This window comes from Haliotis rubra, unplaced genomic scaffold (genome assembly GCF_003918875.1).
Source record: "Haliotis rubra isolate DU_JTF1 unplaced genomic scaffold, ASM391887v1 Scf21, whole genome shotgun sequence".
Lineage (NCBI taxonomy): Eukaryota > Metazoa > Mollusca > Gastropoda > Lepetellida > Haliotidae > Haliotis > Haliotis rubra.
The window spans coordinates 1,775,917-1,799,290 of record NW_025766114.1 but is presented as its reverse complement, the minus strand read 5'-3'; the positions used below and the strand labels follow the sequence as shown (position 1 = coordinate 1,799,290).

General features: G+C 39.1%; 1 protein-coding gene across 2 annotated transcripts in view; it reads left to right on the top strand.

Moving 5' to 3' along the window:
• Positions 1-23,374, top strand: part of LOC124276545 (protein MON2 homolog) — a 144,788-nt gene that overhangs the window by 40,103 nt on the left and 81,311 nt on the right. The gene's annotated exons all lie outside the window — the stretch shown is intronic.

Below are 23,374 nucleotides of genomic sequence, written 5' to 3'. Positions count from 1 at the left end.
TGATCATAATATGACGTGAGTTGAGGCAATGTGCAAATTATCCACCTGACCGCATCCCCGCAGCTAGTGAATATTTCTATCACGCTAGAGAATCTAAAATGTGTCGTACCTAACTGGCTGGTAAATATTTAATGGTGATTTGTTCCTCAGTCCTCTTGAATCTCCAGCCAGAAGAAATTTGATGTTGGCTAGTAGCTTTCAACAGCAGCTAGGACCCCAACCCCACCCCGTAAGATTTCGAGATTTCTGGGACAGAACATTTTGCTGCTGCTTGCTCAAGTTAGATTCACAGCATCATTTCGAAAGATATTTATTGTTGTTACTTTGACAATTATTAGCTTAGCTTACCAGACCAAAAGAAAATTTACAACACTCTTTCTTCTGAGTAGAGGTTGATGTTCAGAAAGTGTAACTGAAATACTGTTTAAATCAGCGTTAAACCAGAACCTCTGTCACTGAAATTACTGGGGCATACACTTGATTCATGATGCTATAGCGATCTTCTGTCAGGGTGTCAAGTCGTACCCATAGCAGTCGCTGTGATACAGCTGTAGTATTGTAGCATTGTTGTAGCATTGCTAACCAGCGCATTCATTTCCTGACCACTCCTTGAAGCACTGCTGGACTCATCCGACATTGATAGCCAGCATCATTGGTGTATACACTGATAGAGATGGACTGTATCAATATCAATATTGGATTTCAAATTAGGAGTGTTTTTCTTGCTCGGAAAGTAATATTGTCTTTCATAAAGTTAATCTTAACAATTGCTGGCAGTTTTTTTTTAATAACTGATTGTTTGAGATTGTATTGTAGACTTTGACCCAGGGGAATTAGCAGGTTGAAAAGGTTGTGATTCTTCCTCAGTTTCGTGTATAGGAATTTATGAACTAAACAACCACACTCTCAGACCCTTTCAGGAAGGGATTTCATGTAAAGGATGTGACATGGTGAGGGCAATTTTCCAATGTCAAATTACAGAAAATTTGAAATAACATTAGCAAAATTATTGTACTTGTTCATTAAATCACAGTCTTTTTCCTAGTTTTCAACTTGTACGGTGATCAAGTACGAAAGTTGATGTCAAATAAAAGGGAAAAAGGGAAAAACAGTTTGGGTCAGAGAATTGCATGTGTACATCTGTCAGAAGAATGCTTCTTTGAAACTATTTTTTTTACTCGTACTTAAGCAAGCAACTGTCAGAAAGATCAAGTCTAACACTCCTTCCTTTGAATATTTTGCATAAGGTAAACTGCATAAGAATTCTTTTTTATAAATTTCCTATTCAAATACATGTATGTTAAGGTTTTCAGTTTTATTGATCAAGAGGATTCTTATCATGACATGGTAACGTCTGACTGTGATGGAAGTTGAAGGATAACATTTGGTGTAGTCCCCATTCCTCAAAGCAATCATTGGGCTAAGATGATTGTAACTTTCATACTTTAACAATACTACCATTAATCAGAGTGCCAAGATCACTCTGTGGAGCAGTCCTACAATCATGTCAACAAAGTGTAACATGATTACACAAGCCTAACCCGACTTCGTGTACTGGCGATTAGGTGCCTGACTCTGAGGGTGTGGGTTCGAATCCCGGATGGGACTCAACCCCCCAAAAAGTACTAGAATCTGTACTTCACTAAGAAAGTGTAATCCCAAATATAAGATGTTACAAAGTGTAGCATAATGGACTCATTATAGGCATTTTTGTCTTCATAGTCATTATAAAGTAGTGTCAGTGCCTGTTGGTGTTGAAGTTTGAGCTCGATGTGGATTTGGGGTTAAAACTGGTCCCCAGCCCCAATGTTTGTTGTAAGAGGCGATTTGTGTATGATGTGGTGAGGCTTGCTGATTTGGTGATTGCGTGTCATTGATATAATAGCTATCACTGGATTGTCTGGTATAGGCTTGTCTATATACAGGAAGCTGTGTCGTGATACTTCATTATGGTATCTAAACCTAACACTCCAAAATGATATTAAGGTGTTTCTAAAACCACTGACAAATGTCATTCAGTTATCTATATTCCTGTCAGTCATAAATGCCATGCAGGTATCTACTTGTATCAAAAATAAATTTCATTTTCATTCAGGTATCAATCCTGTTGCTGATAATGTCATTTGAAGCCTGCATTATAACATCACACCTGCTTCAGTAACTCGTCATGGTCCTTTATTGGACCCCGTGAAGATCAGTGTTAGAACTGATCTTCAGTAACCCATGCTTGTCGTAAGAGCCAACTAACAGGATCAGGTGATCAGGCTCACTGACTTGGTTGACACGTGTCATCATATCCCAATTGCATATATAGATTGATGCTCATACTGTTGATCACTGGATTGTCTGATCCAGACTCGATTATTTACAGACGGCCGCCATATACTGGAATATTGCTGAGCACGGCCTTTAGCAACAATCAACCACCCTTTATAAGAAGCCCTTTAAATATCGTCCAGACCTGTTCATCTTCAAACCCTATAGAAGCTCAGTAGCACTGATCCACCTCAGTGATACCTTAAAAAAAGGTGCCCATGTTTGTCGCTGCTTTGATATCGGAACACAACCATTTCAATTCACAAGCCCTGAGCCAGTCAAATCTCATGCCATTTGTTGGCAATAACAAGTCTTAAGTTGTTATAACACTCAGCAGATTTTCAAATTTTCTAAGATTCTATTCTTTTCTCTCCTTAGTACAGCAAATGCGATTTCCCAATAATCCACCAATAATCCACGGTACAGATCTTTTACATCTTTCTTCCTTTGAGGAACTTATCACCACGGCTCTCCTGATAATTAAGAATTAATTCCTTGAAGGCTTCTTCACACTCAACAGAGGGAATACAATGAGCCGTCATTACTTATTAAACTTCGTAACCGTTTTATTCTTTTTGTGCTGTTTTGTCGGCTTTTATCTTGTGCTGACCGTTGCGGCTCTGCTTGATAATTAAATTGTGCTTCAGACCTGAGAGTGACCAGCTAAATGTAATCAAACGTGGTAATATCTTTGATTTGCTTCATGCCAGTGTGTTCTGTTACTATCTTGGGCTAATAAGCCTTCAGCGAGGACACATTGTAACTCCAGGGAGCAGTGCTTGTGCCATGGTGGCAGGCGCAACATATGTAGGCATTTATTAGCTCGCGCAAATTTAATTTCATGTTTAGATGAAAAGGGAAGAGGACAAAAGTGTTTGGTACAAATGTAGGGATGTAGACAGTCCGAGGCAAACAAAGTTTTCCAAATTGTATCACTTGTAGCTTTTCTTAGGGATGTTTTGACAGGAGATGGTTCATTAGCTTTTGATCAAGTGTCTTTGAAATGGGCACGTTCTGCCTCAAAGTTCTGGTTGAACCTTTTTAGCTTTTTGTGTGCGTTAGTTTTGAAATGACAGCCTGGGACGATATATGTTCTTAATCATAGCAGACTTGCTTCTTTTCTGACAGCTGATTAAGGGTTGTTTTATTCAATTCGGGACTGTTTGCGATTCTTATCATGATGTATTAAGATTATATTGGTTATTTGGTTCATCTCAGTCTCATTTTGAATAGAGTGAATTTATTGCTTTATCAATAGGGATTTGAAGCTGAAGAGTGATTCCGGTGTTACATAACTGAAAAATGATAATAATATATGGATTGTCTTCCCACAGTGAATGTTTAATATGATACTGACGCAACTAGTATGTTGAATGGTAGAGTTGTTGAGGTTTTGCCTTGTCATGGGTTTGGAGGAAATCTGAGGGGATGTTTGTTTAGATGTTTACCACCATGGCAAAACCTTCAAACATTGGTATGATACCGATAAACCCTGAAACAATGATATCAGCTCTGGGGTTAAACTTCACAATCATAGGATTCTGTTGCACCTAAGGGATGTAACTCTGCAGAACTTGAGACAACTAGGCCACTTGTGCCCTCATGGGAATTCCTTAATATGTTGGCCTACAGTAACCCATGCTAGTCGTAAGAGGTGACAGTTCGAGGATCGGGCAGTTTGCTGACTTGGTTGACATATGTCATCGGATCCCAATTACGTACCATCATGTTCATGCTGTTGATTACTGGATTGTTTGGTCCAGACTCAGTTATTTACAGACCGCCTCCATATAGCTGGAATATTACTGAGTATGATGTTAAAATACCAACTAACCAACTTAATATGTACAATATCTTTTCACACCATATCCGTTATTTCTTAGCCCACAGCTTATGTGCACTTAACGGTTTGTTAAACTGTATGCAATTGGTGGAAGAGTTCTTAATTTAGAAAATATATTAATGACAGGTTTGTGTGCAGATGTTTTGGTACTGGTGAAGCAGACACTTTATATGATCTGCATTTGGAAAGTGTACCTCTGACAATTATTCTAACATGTGACGGAACGAGTTAATAATCACAAAAAGTGTTAATGGTATACTTTGTTCATTACTGCTTCCATTGAAGTTGCCATTATGAAGACATTTCACCAGCACCGTGACCCGTTATGTTACGAAAACACAAGTTTACGACAGATACACCCACTGGAACATTTTGTGCTGCAAAGTACACACCACAAAGTACGTTCACCGAGATCTGGGCAGCAGACTTGGGCTCGTGTTTGTCATTATGATGTCCTAATTGATGGGATGCAACTTGTTGGCACTCAGCTTGGTGTAAGTAGGACTTGCACAGCATGCTCTTGCTGAAGTGTTAACCAGCCTTGCCAGCTGATGCTACTGAAGTCTTCTTCTCGATGACTCTTGGGAATGAGACTTCCAAATGAACCGATGCTTGTGATGTGAGGCAACCAGTTTGGATCTCTAATGATTGGAAAGGGCAGTAAGTGAGCCTAGTAGTTAAAGACCTGTGTTTGATTCCCCACATGGGCACAATGTGTGAAGCCCATTTCTGGTGTTCGATTGTGTGCTGGAATATTGCTGTAATGAATATTGCTCCAGGAAAGCTCGTTAATTAAACTATGAAGCAGTTGCATTAAACAATACTCACTCACTCACTCACTGTGATGATTGGAAATATATGATACAGTTTAAACTTGATTGTCCAGATCATTAGATGTAAAGCCATTTTACTATTCACAGTGTTATTTGCTGTAAGCTTTTGAAATGTGAAAATTTGACAATTATTGGGAATATAGAATTTCAAAAATAGCATAGTAATGATCACTGAAAGCCTGATGGTGTAACCTTGACATACTGTTTACAAATTCTCTTATTTATCCAATGAAAACTATATTCAAGACACCAGTAATTCTGATTACTTCATCCAAATCAAAGGGAGCTGAGCTGTGTGTACCCTTGTTGCCATTTTGTTCGGTCGATAGTGATGTCAAGTCATGGCAGGATCTGATGGTTACAATGTGTGACCTGTAACTTGATATTAGTTTTGTCATCTTCAGTGTCCTAATCAAAGTTTTAATGATGCTCATACTATCAACCATCATGGAATATTTCTGACTGCTTTGTGTTTGATGGGTGTTTATAAGGGTTTATTCATGCAGCTTCATTAACTAATCAAACTATTCTGTTATTTGTTTGATACAAGGTTGCTGATGGGGTAACCTTGACATTCATATTGTTTCTCGTCCAAATCGTTTTGGTTGTCTCAAGTTTGATTACAATGTGTGACAAGCTTCCATGACAAATTGTGACTGCTGTGTTTGATAGATTCATAACCTGTTATCAAGATGACAAATGACACAATCCTCACAAGGTTTGAAACTTTTAATGTTTATCATCATGTGTTAACTGAAATGTGTTGTCCCATGGAGTGAATGAGTGAGTGAGTTACACAGCACTTTTGGCAATATTCCAGCAATATCACGGCGGGGGACACCAGAAATGGGCTTCACACATTGTACCCATGTGGGGAATCGAACCATGGTCTTTGGCGTGATGAGCGAAGGCTTTAACCACTAGGCTATCCCTCTGCCTCTTGCCCCATGGAGACCCCCTTTAAATAATAATGGTAATGATAATGATAATATACAAAATTTGTATAGCCCCGATATGATTTAGGAACTTAAAAAGTAAAGGCACTTTAAATCCTTCTAATTTCTAATACTTGTATGATGGGAAAGTGTTTCAAGGTAAATCTCAACCTCAGGTTTGAAACTTTTCATCTTTATCATCATGTGTTAACTGAAATGTTTTGTTGCCCCATGGAGGTCCCCTTTAAACAATAATAGTATACTGAACCACAAAAGAAATGTTGCACTGATAGGGGTTTTTTAAAGCACACACTTTAATTTAACAATCAAACGGAGGACTGAGTTTAACACATATTCGGGTATCACATTTAGAGTTCACACAAACAAAATCACCCCATTAAGCAAAGTCAGTATGTGTGGCCTCTATGGGCATCGATGAAATCAATGCCTCTACATGGAATGAATTAGCCGGTTCATGAAGGCCATAGGCATTAGGGTCCATACTGTGCGAAATTCCTGATCGAGTCCAGCCGCAGTTGTTGGCCTTGGTTAGTGGCCATTCAATCTTCTTTGAATCTCGTTCCAAAGGTGTTCTTTTGGACTTAAATTCAGACTGAGTTCAGGCTATTGTAGGGTTTGGGACGGTCTTTAGGAAGTCCAATGTTGCTGTGGCAGTGTGGGCACGATGCTGTTAGTGATTCTGATACCACTCCTGACTGTCCTAACATGAACATTAAAATGATTGGCTACCCTCCATGCAGTCTGGACAATGATGCTTGGCACCCCACGTCTTTCAACGACATTAGACAACATTTGGTTGCTCTGATCTCTCAACTGTCAAACACGTGGCATGGTGGTTGTGTCAAAACAAAAAATGATTTCAGTACGAGTTTGGGACTTCGATTTCAATCTGTCGTAGGGTTGTGAATGTCGCCCACGACGGTCTTGGATGCACATAGTGACCTGTATTTTAAAATAATTGGCTTTTCTGGACAACGAATCGTCACTAACTTGGTTGCTCCTGATCTCTCGTGAACCTGTTACCATGTCTCGATTTTTGTGTTGTATTATTTTTTCATCACGGAACCTTTTAAACACACTGATGTTGGTAATAACTGTCAATTTAGATTGAAGAACATGTTAAGAAAACAGTACAATTATAATACAAACACCAACTTGCAAGAACAAAATTTTGCATTTGGTTTTGAAAAGTGGCGTTTGTTTTGTGGTTCAGTATAATAATAATGATAATATACAAAAATTGTATTGCTCCTATATGATTTAGGAATTAAAACACTCAAAGGTGCTTTAAATCCTTCAAAGTTGTATGGTAGGAAACTGTTTCAAGGCAAATCTCAACAACAGGTTTGAAACTTATAATGTTTATTAGCATGTGATAACTAGTGTGTTTTGTTGCCCTAGGAACCCCTTTAAATCCTTCTAAGAGGGATAATAGGTAACTTTCAGGATGCAGTTTGTGTCAAAACCTGAGCTTGGTTTGAGGAAATGAATGTATACTGGTGCCAATTACCACAGTGTCAATCAAGCCGCAGCTCTCCTTGACACACTTGTCTTAGTGTGTTGAAGATGTCGACTCATCTCATGGTGGAGTAATGCTCTCTGACATTCCAACAGAACCAGTCATAACGGGAAAAACATACCATTCGTCACTTGGAGAGCACACAATTCCACCACCGTTCCTCATTGACCACTCAGGAGCTAGTAAAGGTGTCTTCATCATTACAACTCCCATCTCATTTGCTTCTTGTGTTTATGTTTGTCTTTTCAGGGCTTATGGAGAAATTGTGTACCTGTCGTGCTAAAAAAATTATCTTTCCACTTTGGCCCAAAGTGCACCTTTTGCAGCCGATGTGTTCCACCTGTGGAATTTCATCTTAGAGAAAACAGTATTGATATGATGGAAGTCTTGAAAGTGACTTTGAGTTTTGTGTTCTTGACAAATAGCAGAGTGAAATCAAAACATTTCTGAATTTACCCATCTTCTGAAGTATGTTTTCACAAACATGTGAGCCAAATTCTCGGGTTGTAGGGTATTTTCATTGGTGTTTAACAGCCATGTGATTGAGTGGGTGAAGAATTCTTTTCTATTAAAACATTCAATTTGGCTCCTTCAAAGCTGAGGTGTTTTTAAAGGTTATGTTGATTGTTACTGCATTTGTTAACACCTGTATTGGAATTAGATAATCTTCTTAAAGGATTATATGTCAGTTGGGATTGCAACTAAGTGCATGTTTGATTCAGCTTGTTTGGAGAAATGCTGGTCCATACCTACTCAGATGTGGCAGTCGAATTGTGTAAGGCTGACCTTCAGGAAACTGACCTACTCTGAGGTGTGGCCATCTAATGGTGTAAGGCTGACCTTCAAGAAACTGACCTATTCTGAGTGGTGGCCTGTCTGATCATGTAGGGCCAACCTTCAGGAAACTGACCTACTCTAAGATGTGTCTTGTCTGATCATGTAGGCCGACCTTCAGGAAACTGATCTACTCCAAGATGTGGCCTGTCTGATCATGTAGAGTTGACCTTCAGGAAACTGACCTACTCTAAGATGTGTCCTGTCTGATCATGTAGGTCTGACCTTCAGGAAACCAACCTACTCTGAGATGTGACCGTCTAATTGTGTAAGGCTGACCTTCAGGAAACTGACCTACTCTAAGATACAGCCTGTCTGATCATGTAGGGCCGACCTTCAGGAAACTGACCTACTCTGAGATGTGGTCATCTAATTGTGTAAGGCTGACCTTCAGGAAACCAACCTACCCTCAGATGTGGCCTGTCGGATCATGTAGGGGTTGACCTTCAGGAAACTGATCTAATCTGAGATGTGTCGTGTCTGATTGTGTAGAGTTGACCTTCCGGGAAAACAACCTACTCTGAGATGTGTCATTTCTGGTCGTGTAGGGCTGACCTTCAGGAAACTGATCTACTCTGAGATGTGGCCTGTCTGATTGTGTAGGGCTGACTTCAGGAAACCAACCTACTCTGAGATGTGGCCTGTCTGATCATGTAGGGCCGACCTTCAGGAAACTGACCTACTCAAAGATGTGGCCTGTCTGATCATGTTGGGCCGACCTTCAGGAAACTGACCTACTCAAAGATCCGGCCTGTCTGATCATGTAGGACCTACATACTCTGAGATGTGGCCTGTCTCATCATGTAGGGCTGACCTGCAGGAAACTGACCTACTCTGAGATGTGTCCTGTCTGATCGTGTAGGGCTGACCTCAGGAAACCAACTTACTCTGAGATGTAGCCTGTCTGATCGTGTAGGGCTGATTTTCAGGAAACTGACCTACTCTGAGATGTGACATGTCTGATCGTGTAGGGCTGACCTTCAGGAAACCAACCTACTCTCAGATGTGTCCTGTCTGATCATCTAGAATTGACCTTCAGGAAACCAACCTACTCTGACATGTGTCCTGTCTGATTGTGTAGGGCTGACCTCAGGAAACCAACTTACTCTGAGATGTAGATGTTAGCCTGTCTGATCATGTAGGGCTGACTTTCAGGAAACTGACCTACTCTGAGATGTGACCTGTCTGATCGTGTAGGGCTGACCTTCAGGAAACCAACCTACTCTGAGATGTGGCCTGTCTGATCATGTAGGGCCGACCTTCAGGAAACTGACCTACTCTCAGATGTGGCCTGTCTGATCGTGTAGGTCTGACCTTCAGGAAACTGATCTACTCTAAGATGTGTCCTGTCTGATCATCTAGAATTGACCTTCAGGAAACCAACCTACTCTGAGATGTGGCCTGTCTGATTGTGTAGAGTTGACCTGCAGGAAACCAACCTACTCTAAGATGTGTCCTGTCTGATCGTGTAGGGCTGACCTTCAGGAAACTGATCTACTCTGAGATGTGGCCTGTCTGATCATCTAGAATTGACCTTAAGGAAACCAACCTACTCTGAGATGTGGCCTGTCTGATTGTGTAGAGTTGGCCTGCAGGAAACCAACCTACTCTGAGATGTGTCCTGTCTGATCATCTAGAATTGACCTTCAGGAAACCAACCTACTCTGAGATGTGGCCTGTCTGATTGTGTAGAGTTGGCCTGCAGGAAACCAACCTACTCTGAGATGTGGCCTGTCTGATTGTGTAGAGTTGGCCTGCAGGAAACCAACCTACTCTGAGATGTGGCCTGTCTGATTGTGTAGAGTTGACCTGCAGGAAACCAACCTACTCTAAGATGTGGCCTTCTGATCGTGTAGGGCTGACCTTCAGGAAACTGACTACTCTCAGATGTGGCCTCAGTGCCTATCAGTGAAGATCATGATTCAAACCTCTTTGTGTCAGAGAATCTTCAAACTTTGTATTACTTGTGATCTGACCAAAGATGTCCAAAAAAATCGTCAGCTTAAAAACTTTCTCAGCGTATCTTAATCTCCAAACATAGTAGCTACATATCTCGTTACAGTCACCACTGCATTTGTAAAATTGGAACTTTGCGGCCTTATTACGTGCTTATCTTTGAGACTTGTACATTAACTCTGGAAATTTTTGTACATTGACGTTATTGCCAATGGTTAACAATAGTCTCAACTGTGCCTGGGAAGGATTGCGACATCCTAATGATGACATTTCCAAAGTACAAAGATAGTTTTTCGCAAGTATTTTGGTTTCAGTAGGAAGTGGTGTGATGAAAAGTTAGCTCGTTGTCTGTGTTTTTTTGGTCAATAGATGCAGTAAAAGACGAGACATGATGTCGACTTCATAATAATGATGTTGTTGAAAGGTTAGGTCGGGAGAGATGAACACTGGAGTGAGTGAGTGAGTGGTTTTACATCGCTTTAAGCAATATTCCACAATATCACAGCAGGGGACACCAGAAATGGGCTTTACCCATTGTACCCATGTGGGGAATCAAACCCGGGTCTTTGGCGTGACGAGTGAACGCTTTAACCACCAGGTTACCCATCCACCCCTTCTGAACACTGGACGATTCAGTGACACACAGGCATCTTGACAAGATCTGGCCTGTCAGTGGACTTTCCTCATTAGTCTGTAACAATGTTTCATTAAGGATTGATCCTTTTGGTTGTTTAACGCTGCACTCAGCAATTTTTTGCCTGTACAATGATGCTCTGTAAATACAGTAAACTATGGTAATATTGAACTCAAAGGGTTGTTATAACTGTAGTATTTTATACAAAAATGAACAGCAAGTTGTCGGACAAGACAACAGTTTTGAAAAATCTGTCAGGGCACTTCTTAGTCAAGTGGTTATCAAACTCAATAAAAATAAAAATAAAAAAAATCCAAGGCAAAACTCAACAACATGTGCTCAGTTGTATCGTGTATTACCTACACTGCCACAGTACAAAAAAAATCAGGAAAAAACACAGTCCTCAGTTAACCGGGCGAAGTGCAGATGAATTGAAATCCAGGCACAGGGATGCTTCTTGACAAGTTTGATGAATCTGTCAGTTCATTATAGGCTGATAGTTACTGTAATCAAGTCTGGACCAGACAGTCCAGTGATTGACGTCATGAGCTCATATTGGGATATGATAACATGCTGATGACCAAATCATGAAGTGTGACCATCTGAGCCCGCTAGTCACCTCTCATGACAAGCTAGGGTTGCTGAGGGCCAATTCTAATCCAGATATTCACGGGTATTTTCTTTAAGGAAACAGGATGTGACGGATTATTTCTGTTATAATGTACTGAGTCACATGACAGTTTATGGAAGGACTGAAAGAAATATGCCTCGTTACATTCACTGTTTATTTCTGGTCAGTGAAGACAGCTCCATATGACACCATTGCAAGTGTGAACCACTCACAGTTTTCTGAAAACTTCCTGTTTGCGAAACTTTCCAGATCTGCAATAACTCCTGACTGCAGTGTTTCAACTTCTGGTGTCTATCATCCAGCCTAGTTTAACCTTAAACACGCTGATGGGATTTAGCAGACTGCTGCCAGTTAAGTTAACCTGAAGGCAGCCAAGAAATAATTATATGTCTAGAGATGATTTCATGAAATGATTCGTCGGCATCAAATTTGAGTAATTTCAGTTTAAAAGATAATTACTGTTATGCTGACAAATGTAGAGTGTGATTGGTTTATCTTAGAAGATGGAGGCACTTCTTCATGAATTTTAAACCTTTGCAAAAAGGTTTTAATTCACTTTTATAGCTTGGTTTTACAGAATTCTCAGCCTTCTGATTTTGATAAGGGAGTATTTGAGGAATTGCCCAAACATCTATTAATATGTTTGTTCCTGTTGGATTCTAAGGTTCAAACATTAAAGCTTTTTGGTAAAGGTGTTAAATTTCCTTCACAACATCTGATTTCCATCCCTTTGATGTTAAACAGAACTTATGAGACTTTCCATAGCAACTCAAATCACGATGTTTAATTAACTTTCAGCTCGTTTCTTGGTGCATTTTCTTGAATTAAGTTTTAGTTAGAACACCATTATTATATTCTTAAGGGTGAAATACTGTAAATATTGGTGAAAATAAAAATGGTAGAATAGCATGTTATTTCACTGAGTAGAATATCACTTTTCCCTGGAACTAATTTCTGATTAAAGAGAATGTCTCGATCATTTATAAACAATGATCGAAATATAATAAATAGAATATTTTGTTAATGTTGTCAAATAACATGTATAATTCATCGAGTGGTCTGACGAAGTATGTTATTTGACAACATTAACAAAATATCCTCTATTTATTTAGCTCTATACGATATTTGCACAATGCCCTTGCATGATCAGAGCAAGTTCGAAGACGGGAGTGATGCTATCATAGCTACTAGAATGTAAAGCCTTTGGAGTGTACTTACATCTTATAGATGCCTTTAGGGCTGTAGCCAAGGATGATATACATGCTATGACAGAGTATCTGTGGTTATATGAAAGAGTTGGATGGTCCTGCTTGTGAGAGGTAACACATAGGTCCCTGATATTGATGTGTTTTGTAACCAAATAGAGTAGTTATTAACCTAATGATCTTGACATTCAGAAACTGAAGAACTAAAGTAGATACAAAACTCAAAACACAGTTACTCTTGATGAGTTGGCAAGAAACTCTGATCACCCATGTGGTGTAGTGGTTGCAGCATGTGCTTGAGAACAGAAGTTCTGGGTTCGATCCCTGGTTGACTCAGACCAAAACAGTTGGTTATTGCTTCCTGCCTGGCACTCATGTGGTGTATTAAGGGTATAAGGAAGGACTAAACAGTTAGAAGTATACTGTGTCTAAGTGTATTCATGTTATTCTGCCTGGCACTCCTGGCATGTCAGTCACCAGTAGTCTTGACTTGACAAATAGAAGTTCTGTGACACTCACACACACAGAAGTTCTGGGTTTGATCCCTGGTTGACTCAGACACATTGCTTCCTGCCTGGCACTCATGTGGTGTAGTGGTTGCAGCATGTGCTTGAGAACAGAAGTTCTCTTTGATCCACACACTCACTTCACAAATAGAATCTGTCACACACACACACACACTCTCTCTCTCTCTCTCTCTCTCTCTCTCTCTCTCTCTCTCTCTCTCTCACACACGTTCTTTCTCACACACTATCTGCCTTTCTCTCACACATACTCTTTCTCTTCCTTCTCTCTCACACACATGCTCTCTCTCACTCACATATTCTCTCTTTCTCTCTCTTTCTCTCTCACACATACCCCTTCTCCTCCCTCTCCCTCTCACTCACATATTCTCTTTTTCTCTCGCACACACACACACTCTCTCTCTGTCTGTCTCTCACACAGACAGGCAGGCTCTCACTCTCACACACATTTTCTCTCTCCCTCTTTCTCACACACTCTTCCTCCCTCTCTCACACATATTCTCTTTCTCTCTCTCACTCACGCTCTCACACACTCTCTCTCTCTCTCTCTCTCTCTCACACACGTTCTTTCTCACACACTATCTGCCTTTCTCTCACACATACTCTTTCTCTTCCTTCTCTCTCACACACATGCTCTCTCTCACTCACATATTCTCTCTTTCTCCCTCTGTTTCTCTCTCACACATACCCCTTCTCCTCCCTCTCCCTCTCACTCACATATTCTCTTTTTCTCTCGCACACACACACACTCTCTCTCTGTCTGTCTCTCACACAGACAGGCAGGCTCTCTCACTCTCACACATTTTCTCTCTCCCTCTTTCTCACACACTCTCCCTCCCTCTCTCACACATATTCTCTTTCTCACTCTCACGCACACACACACTCTCTCTCTCTCTCTCTCTTTCTCTCTCCATCTCTCACACAGACAGACCCTCACACATTTTTTCTTTCTCACACACTCTCTCCCTCTCTCACACATATTCTTTCTCTTTCCTCTTTTTCTCTCTCTCTCTCTCTCTCTCTCTCTCTCTCTCTCTCTCTCTCTCTCTCTCTCTCTCTTTAACACACACACACACAGATGAACATTGACATAGAGGTGCAATAACCTTGAACACCTTTTCACCTCCAATCGCCACGTACAGCATAAGTTTAAACCATTGGATCAAAATGCCAAATTGGTTTTAACACCAATGGATTCCAAGACAAATGAAAACACACAATACTCTACATACTGTGTGAAATTTAAAAACAAACAGTGAAATATTCTACAGCACTTGATTGATACAATTTCAGCTGTCTTGGAAGTAACAGAATCACATGTCAGATTAAGGCATCACCTGTAGAAAGAATTACCAAAACTCTTCAGGAATAACCTTTGCAGTGAACAAGACGAGGAGAAAGACTTGACAGTGATGTTCAATCTTTCAGCACTTAGGTTAAGGGTGAACCTCAGTCAGATACCTAGTCCCTGACCCCCACTCTGGAACTGGGCCAGGCTTAGATCATATGATGTACAGTAAAGTTTAACGTGACGATGTGTACCGACATTGATTGATAGGTCGTGGTTCATGTCACATTAAAGATGGCATGATATCTGTTATTCATCAAAAAGTCCATCTTCTGTCTGGCTTCTTAATTCGACTTTACTGGAACAGCGAATATCCAGATGTTTCTGGAAGGGTTGGTGCCAGTGTGTTAATGTACAGGAAAGACAGACTGTTAGGGGGCTTGTATGGCATCATTTGTTGAGTCTGTTTCAGTGAAACGCAGCATGTTCAAGAACTATGTCTTGTCGTGACTTCTGGTCAGATATATTAGTATTTTCTGTAGTTTGTAGTTTATTGCTTTGTTCAGCAATATCCGAGACGTATGATAGCATCCTTGAACAATCTGAGTGTGGACCTGACCAGCCAGTGATTATAGCGTGTGGAATGATCTTCTTGATACATGCGACTAATATTTAAGGGGGTAAAGTGATTATAAGTATAGAATTTAGAGTGACATTACATTTATTATGAAGTTTAAAATGAGAATTGTTATAAACTCTAGTTTTATAAGGGGGAAAATAAGTTCTAAAACTTTTAATGATAATTACTGTAAGATATATTTTGTTTGTTCATTTCCTTGATTACGTAGTCTTGTATTTTGCCATTCCTTGTATAGAAAGCAACTAACAGGATCGTGTGGTCACTTGGTGACTTGGTTGATGCATGTCATCGTAACCAAACTGCATAGATCGATGCTCATGATGTCAATCACTGGATTGTATGGCCCTGACTCAAGGCACAAGGGGAAAACTAGGTATAAAACTTTTGTCAGGAAGTATTTTTCTATCGTTCTATTTTTAATCAAATTATTTTCTGAAGGCTGATTTTCTTTGGTGATCAATGTAGAGCAGTTGAAACATACATTAAAAAGTACATCTTTTGTCGTGGATTTGCTCAAAGTTGAATTATCTTAAGAAGTTTTAAAAACCTGCTTTTTCTCTCATTTTAATCATACTTCTGTAATATTTCATTTTATTATCACAAACATGAAAGAAAAAGGCTAGTCAGTCATTTTTCATGTCCATATAATGTTACGGCCAGACCAATTGTATTTCTTGTTTTATGAATTTTTGTCCTCAGAAAACCTAAAGGCAGGAGGGAAAAAAATATAAAATAAAAATCACCAGTCAAGATATTTTCCATTTGAATACTAAAGTATTTTATTTTTGGCAATTTACGAAGTGTCTATGGGGAAAAAAACAATCAAAAATAATTTTTTTTGTAAGTTTACATTTGTTTCAATAAAAACATGATGATTTTATTTTTTGAGCGGGGAAAGTTATTTTATTTATTTTCTTATTCTTGAAAAAATATGACCGGCGGATCCGTAAAACAAGAAATAAAATTGGTCTGGCCTAATGGCAATATTTCAATATTTCAAAATGGCTGCTTTTCATACCACATCTTTTTGTCATGAGAGACCGGAGGGGTATGAGAGGGGATGAGAGAACGGATGATGTGGATGATTGATTAGACTAACCCATGAGACCATTAAATACCATAAACTGTAAACAGGAACAGGTTCTGCTTCCGACCAGGAACAATTAATTTCACTAAAAATCCGCCAAAGTTCAAAATGAATCTCTTGGACGCCCAAGGACCTAAGTTAATGTGGAAGTTCTTCTAAGGGGATATTCAGTCAGAGGGCTTTCTTTAAAGGCTGGAACCGTATCACTTTTACATGGTGAAGGAAGTGGGAAAATGAAGAATTTGGTGTTTTATTCCTTTGAATGAAGAAAGAGGAAGCTTGGCTCCAGTTTTCTTCAAATTTATCCGAAAATCAGCGGAAAAGGAAGTAGGTGAGATAATCTGGAAAAATCTTATAATTAGTTTGTAGGAGTATTGATGCCGGAAGGAGATTTTTACAGTCGTCTTAAAAATTGTCAATTGGTATTTTGATTAATTCAAGTTTCTGGAATGAACATTTTTGGTGAACAAGTTTGAAATGCAATTTGCAGTTTGTCATAATGTCATTTCACATAAGCTGGACCCTAATTTTGATTTATGAAAAACTGAATGTGCACCATTTCTTGATTAAAAAATTGAATACTACAGTCATGTGATTATGATCAAAATGTAGTCTTAAATTTTAATGTTATAATTAAGTTCTTCTTGTAGTTTTTGGTTTTTATGTGTTAATAAATGAAACACCTGAGTACCAAATATATGTAGGAGTGTCTGACAAATATATGCAAGAATCATTACACTTTATGAATAATGAGTTCTTTATTCCATGTAACAATATTTCTGGACAGTTTCTTGTCTTTCCATCAATTGTATTCACAGTTATACAAAGCCTAAATGCACCTGTAAAGATCAGGGTGAGAATTGGTCTACAGTAACCCATGCTTGTCATAAGAGGCGACTAATGGGATCGGGTGGTCAGACAGCGAGTTGACACGTATCATTGTATCCAAATTGCGTAGATCAATGCTTATGCTGTTGATCATTGGGTTGTCTGGTCAAGACTCGATTATTTACAGACTGCCGCCATATAGCTGGAATATTGCTGAGAGCGGCGTAAAACTAAACTCACTCACTCACGTAAGAGGCGACTAACGGGATCGATTGGTCAGGCTCGCTGACTTATTTACAGACCATCGTTATACAACTGGAATATTGCTGAGAGCGGCGTTTAACAACAAACAACCTCCTAGATGCCTACCAATTTCGAAATAGCAGCAATGTGTTCATGGTCCAGCATAACAGGTTGCTCTTTTCAGTCCAGCCCCTGAAGGATACCAGTCTATGACCAAACTTAGACCCTTACGTAAGACTGGTTATCAGAAGCTCAGCCTTTGACTGAAATTCACTTTACTGGACTCAGACAAAGCTGCTGAATAAGAGTTAAAGAAAATCATCTGATAATTAGCCTCCTGGTTATGTCCTCATGTAGAGAGACAGACAGATGTATTCAGTAATAAGAGACCTGAGAAGGTAATGTCGTGCCTATGAAAGTATTTATTTTAAGACCGTATTTTCTCATTCGTCATATGTCCAGTATGATATATTGAAAATCAATCAGTTGATCTCATGAGGTAGATATATGTGTCAGTTGTTGGGTAGTGTGTGTTATGTAGATTCACATACAGAATTCACCACAGAAAGCAGACTAACGCATAGTCCTTGAATATATATAATATTGACTGTAACAAATGAACCCATTTAAATTGCAAAACAATGATCATTGACCACATTACTGTCAAATTTCATATTTTAGAGAGTTGACTGCTATCCTGCCTGACTTGGAGATACTGTAAATCATGAAATTAATGCGAGCATTTTATTGATCCAAGAAATGCGTCTGTACTCTTCTCGCATTATTATCCCACCGGCATATAATGCGGTGGGATGTATTTATAGTCGTCGCCTCGTCCGTCCGTCCGTCCGTCCGTCCGTCCGTCCGTAATCATTTTGTTTCCGGACCATAACTCAAAGACCGTTCGATATTTTTTAACCAAAATTGGTAGATATGTCAAAAATAACCTAAGGTGGTGCCTTTTGCTATTTACAGATAATTGTCATTTTTATTTTCTCGGTTTCCATGGAACGCGTTTTGGACTTAGTCTTATATTGAGCATAACTCAAGAACCATCAATATTTTTCAACAAAACTTGGTAGATATATCAAACAGATCCTAAAGTTGTGCCTTTTGCTATTTGCAGATTTTTGGCATTTTATTTTTCCGGAGGTGAGCTTCGTTTCCGGAGCATAATCAAGTGTCAAGTTTTTCAACAAAACTTGGTAGATGTATGAAACAGAACCTTAAGTGGTGCCTTTTGCTATTTGCCGATTTTTGGCATTTTTATGGTTTCCATGGAAACATTTTGGACTTAGTCTCAAAAGTAAGGATTGCTTTCGTTTCGAGCACAACTCAAAATGATAATATTTTTCAACAAAACTTGGTAGATATATCAAACAGATCCTAAAGTTGTGCCTTTTGCTATTTACAGATTTTTGGCATTTTTATTTTCGGTTTCCATGGAAATGATTCGGACTTAATCCCAAAAGTGAGGGGTGGGCTTAGTTTGCATAACTCAAGAACCGTTCAATATTTTCAACAAGACTTGGTAGATATATCAAACAGAAAGTGGTGCCTTTTGCTATTTGCAGATTTTTGGTATTTTTATTTTCCGGTTTCCATGGAAACGATTCGGACTTAATCCCAAAAGTGATTGCGAGCATAACTCAAGAACCGTTCAATATTTTTCAACAAAACTTGGTAGATGTATGAAACAGAATTAAGTGGTGCCTTTGCTATTTGCAGATTTTTGGCATTTTATTTTTCTTGGTTTCCATGGAAACATTTTGGACTTAGTCTCAAAAGTAAGGATTGCTTTCGCTTTCGGAGCACAACTCAAAACCGTATAATATTTTTCAACAAAACTTGGTAGATATATCAAACAGATCCTAAAGTTGTGCCTTTTGCTATTTGCAGATTTTTGGCATTTTTTATTTTCCCGGTTTCCATGGAAACGATTTTGACTGCTAATCCCAAAAGTGAGGGGTGGGCTTAGTTTCCGAGCACAACTCAAAAACCTCTATATCTTTCAGCAAAACTTGGCAGATATGAGGCAGATCTTGAATTTGCTATTTGCAGATATTTGTGATTTATTATTTTCTCGGGTTTCCATGGAAATGATTCGGACTTAGTCTCAAAAGGAAGGGATGGGTTTAAGTTTCGAACACAACTGGAAAACTTCTTAATATCTTTCAGCAAAACTTGGCAGATATGTCAGGCAGATGCCAAAGTGGTGCCTTTGCTATTTGCAGATATTTGTGATTTATTATTTTCTCAGTTTCCATTAAAACAATTTGGACTTAGTCTCAAAAGGGAGGGGTAGGTTTTGTTTCCGGAGCACAACGCGAAAACTTCTTAATATCTTTCAGCAAAACTTGGCAGATATGTGAGGCAGATCCCAAAGTGGTGCCTTTTGCTATTTGCAGATTTTTGTCATTTATTTTTTTCATGATTTCCATGGAAACGATTTGCACTTAGTCTAAAATCAAGCTGGACTTTAAGTAACTGTCAGATGATTTGTTCTTTCAAAGATATGGGGGCCGGGGGGATATGTCATCTTCTGATGACTCTTGTTATAATCAGTCTGACCATGTCTACTTTTGAGAACTTAATAAAATGTAAATCTGTTGACACTCACATTACACCAGGTTATTTGGTAAATAGCAAGTGTGAAAAGAAAAAGAACAACATCAAAGATTCAGGGTGTCACATTTTATCGTGAACACAGATTCCTGAGTTCGCATTAATTTCGTGACGCATTTTAGACTAGACCCTCGCACTCACATTAGTGACGCATTAGTTTCAAGATTTACAGTATTCCATTTCACATATCCTGGTTTGGTAAATAACATCCAATTCAAATACAAACTCTCCTTCAAGAATTTTTTTATTCTTGTAATGGTGCATGATGAATATTATTCATAAAGAGATATGGTCCAATTCACTGAATACTGAGTTAATCGTGACATATGTCATGTGTCACATATCATCATCAGGGATCAAGTTTAGGAAATGAAAGCTTCTTGCACCAGGTGCAACCTTAGGTAATAACATTATTGCACCAGACAAAAACAGGTTGCACCTACTGCTCAATATACAATTATATACTGTAAATCATGAAATTAATGCGACACGAATTTAATGCGAGTGCGAGGGTCTAGTCTAAAATGCGTCACAATATGAATGCAAGCGCACGAATCTGTGTTGATGATAAAATGAATTGAGCTTGTTAAGCAATGAATGGAAATGAGCTGATGATGTTTTGATTAAGCTGCCATGTTTGATCACGTGGTTGCTTGCTACTACTTGTCTTATGACAACATGTATAAACGTAATCCAACTTGAAAGACACAAGTCATCTACCAAGGTACAACAAACAAGTGGCTGGAGAATGTCAGGTCTGGTTGGATGTGCTTGAGTGACTTTAAACAATGACCAGTGATTGTAACCAGTGATAATTACATGTGGCTTGAGATACCTGTAATGAGGAAGTGACCTGTATTGGTGTAATGTGTAGTGTCAACAGATTTACGTTTTCTGTCCTTTATTAAGTTCTCAAAAGTAGACATGGTCAGACTGAAATGCGTCATGATAATAATGCGAGAAGAGTACAGATGCATTTTTCGCATTAATTTCATGATCTACAGTTTTGTATATAATGTATATATAGTGTTTGAGCTTTGGTATTGATGAATTCGAACATCATTATAGCTAAATTATTCTGGGTCTGATAAGATCATTTCGTCTTCATAAAATTTCATGTCAAGAATAGTAACACACATACAATCACTGTCTGTGTAGTCATCAGAGACACCTCTCCAAGCCAGTTCCCCATCATTCTGTTCTCCAGCTGAAGTCTGTGTTATATAACTACAAAATATTTACATGCACTGGATGCAAGCTAGTATAAATATGAGGTTGTATTTTGCAGTTTCTGGTGCTTAAACCAAGCCTTTTACTTGATCTTCCCATGGTAATTGTCTTCTGGGAAGATAAACCAGTCATGGCTTGTTTACTCTCATATAGCACTGGAAATTCAGGTGTTTTAAGACTAGTCCTGTGGACTTCTGGAAACCATTTTTGACTTGTCCTTTCTAGCTAGTCAAGATAGCTTCAAGAGTGAGTGAGTGAGTTTAGTTTTACGCCGCACTCAGCAATATGCCAGCTATATGGCGGAGATAGCTTCAAGAAGACAAACCCGTTAAGGTCCGGGTTAGAATATTGATCTTCAGTAACCCATGCTTGTTGTAAGAGGCGACTAACGGGATCGGGTGGTCAGGCTCGCTGACTTGGTTGACACATGTCATCGGTTCTCGTAGAGCGAGGCTCATCATGTTGATCACTGGATTGTCTGGTCCAGACTCGGTTATTTACAGACTGCCGCCATATAGCTGGAATATTGCTGAGTACGGCGTAAAACTAAACTCACTCTCTCACTCAAGAAGACAAAAATGGTTACAATGTATATACTATGTATATATATTAGTTTTATTTATTTAGGTTTGTAGTGAAAATGGAGCATGAAGAACAGCTTCATAATTATACCCTTCAAATAGTTCTAAGCCCAATGAGAAAGTTTTATTTAGTTCCAATGTGTTGTGAAAATGAAGCGTGAAGAACGGCTTCATAAGTGTACCCTTCAAACAGTTCTAAGCCCAATGAGAAAGTTTTATTAGTTCTTTTTTTGCAGTGAAATTGAAACTTGAAGAACTGCTACATACCTATTACCCTCAAATAATACATTGTCAAGTTTCTACTTGTCCTCAGTTTAGTTTACAAGTCTACGGCAAGCTGACTGGCATGAGTTTCAAAGGCTGCTGAGTGAGTGAGTGACTTAGTGAGCTTAGCTTTATGCTGTTTTTAGCAATGTTCCAGTAATACCACAGCAGGGGACACCATAAATAGGCTGTACACATTGACGGTATTGACTGAGTGGTGCTGAGTAAGAATTTAGTGATTTAGTGTCTGTAGTAGAGTACTGGGTCCAGATCCACAAAGCGTTCGTACTGCTGTGACATTTGTAAGCCTATGATAAACTATAGAAGTACGACAGGTCGTAATATTATGAATGCTTAGTGGATTGAGACATTTTTATACAAAGATCATGGGGAATATGGGCTAACTTAGGGGTTAAAACATTGACTTGTCATGCTGAAGACCCAGGTAGGTACAATGTGTGAAGCCAATTTCTGGTGTCCCTACCCCCATGTTGTTGCTTGAACAGTATTAAAAATGTCATAAAACTGTACTCATTCATTCACTACCTCAATATTGATCAGGGCGGTGGGGTGACCTAGTGGTTAGAGCCTTCGCTCGTCACGCCTAAGGCCCGGGTTCAATTCCCCACATGGGTACAATGTGTGAAGCCCATTTCTGGTGTGCCCCACTGTGATGTTGCTGGAATATTGCTTAAAGCAGCGTAAAACTATATTCACTCACTCAATATTGATGAGGAAAATACATAAGCTCTTGTTGTCTTGAGTTTTAAAACCCAGAAACACAGACAAATAAGTCTTTCAGCACATAGATAACTGTTTAAAGAACTTGTTGAACTTACCCACTTTTTCGATCTTATCACTTGTGTCAAAACGCTTCAAATTTCAGACACTTAATTACTTGAAACTTACCCAAGGCAAGTACAGAAAAACAAGATGATTAGTGTGTTTAAATTTGGGAGGTACCATCAAGAGAAAACATCCATCTCTCAGTTGATGGTTTTTGAGGTATATATGTACTGGAAAACCAATAAGCACCAGTGCCCTGTATCCCACGAGAGCCTGACATACATTGTTTCATGGTGGGTGTCTGTGTGGGTCCATCACACGGTAGCAATAGGAGACGGTAGGAGATAGGTTTTCCAATATCTGCACATGGTAACTTTCCTTCATGGATACATGCAACACTTCATCTGTCTGTAGAAGTGGAAAGCGTGATGGATTGCTGAAGGGGGTTAATTGGGAGATGATAAACGACATCTGAATTGTAGACGTTGGTCCAGTTTTTTTCGTGTCAGTTCAGTTTTAACTCGGTTTCTTGTACCTCTGCTGTTATTGGT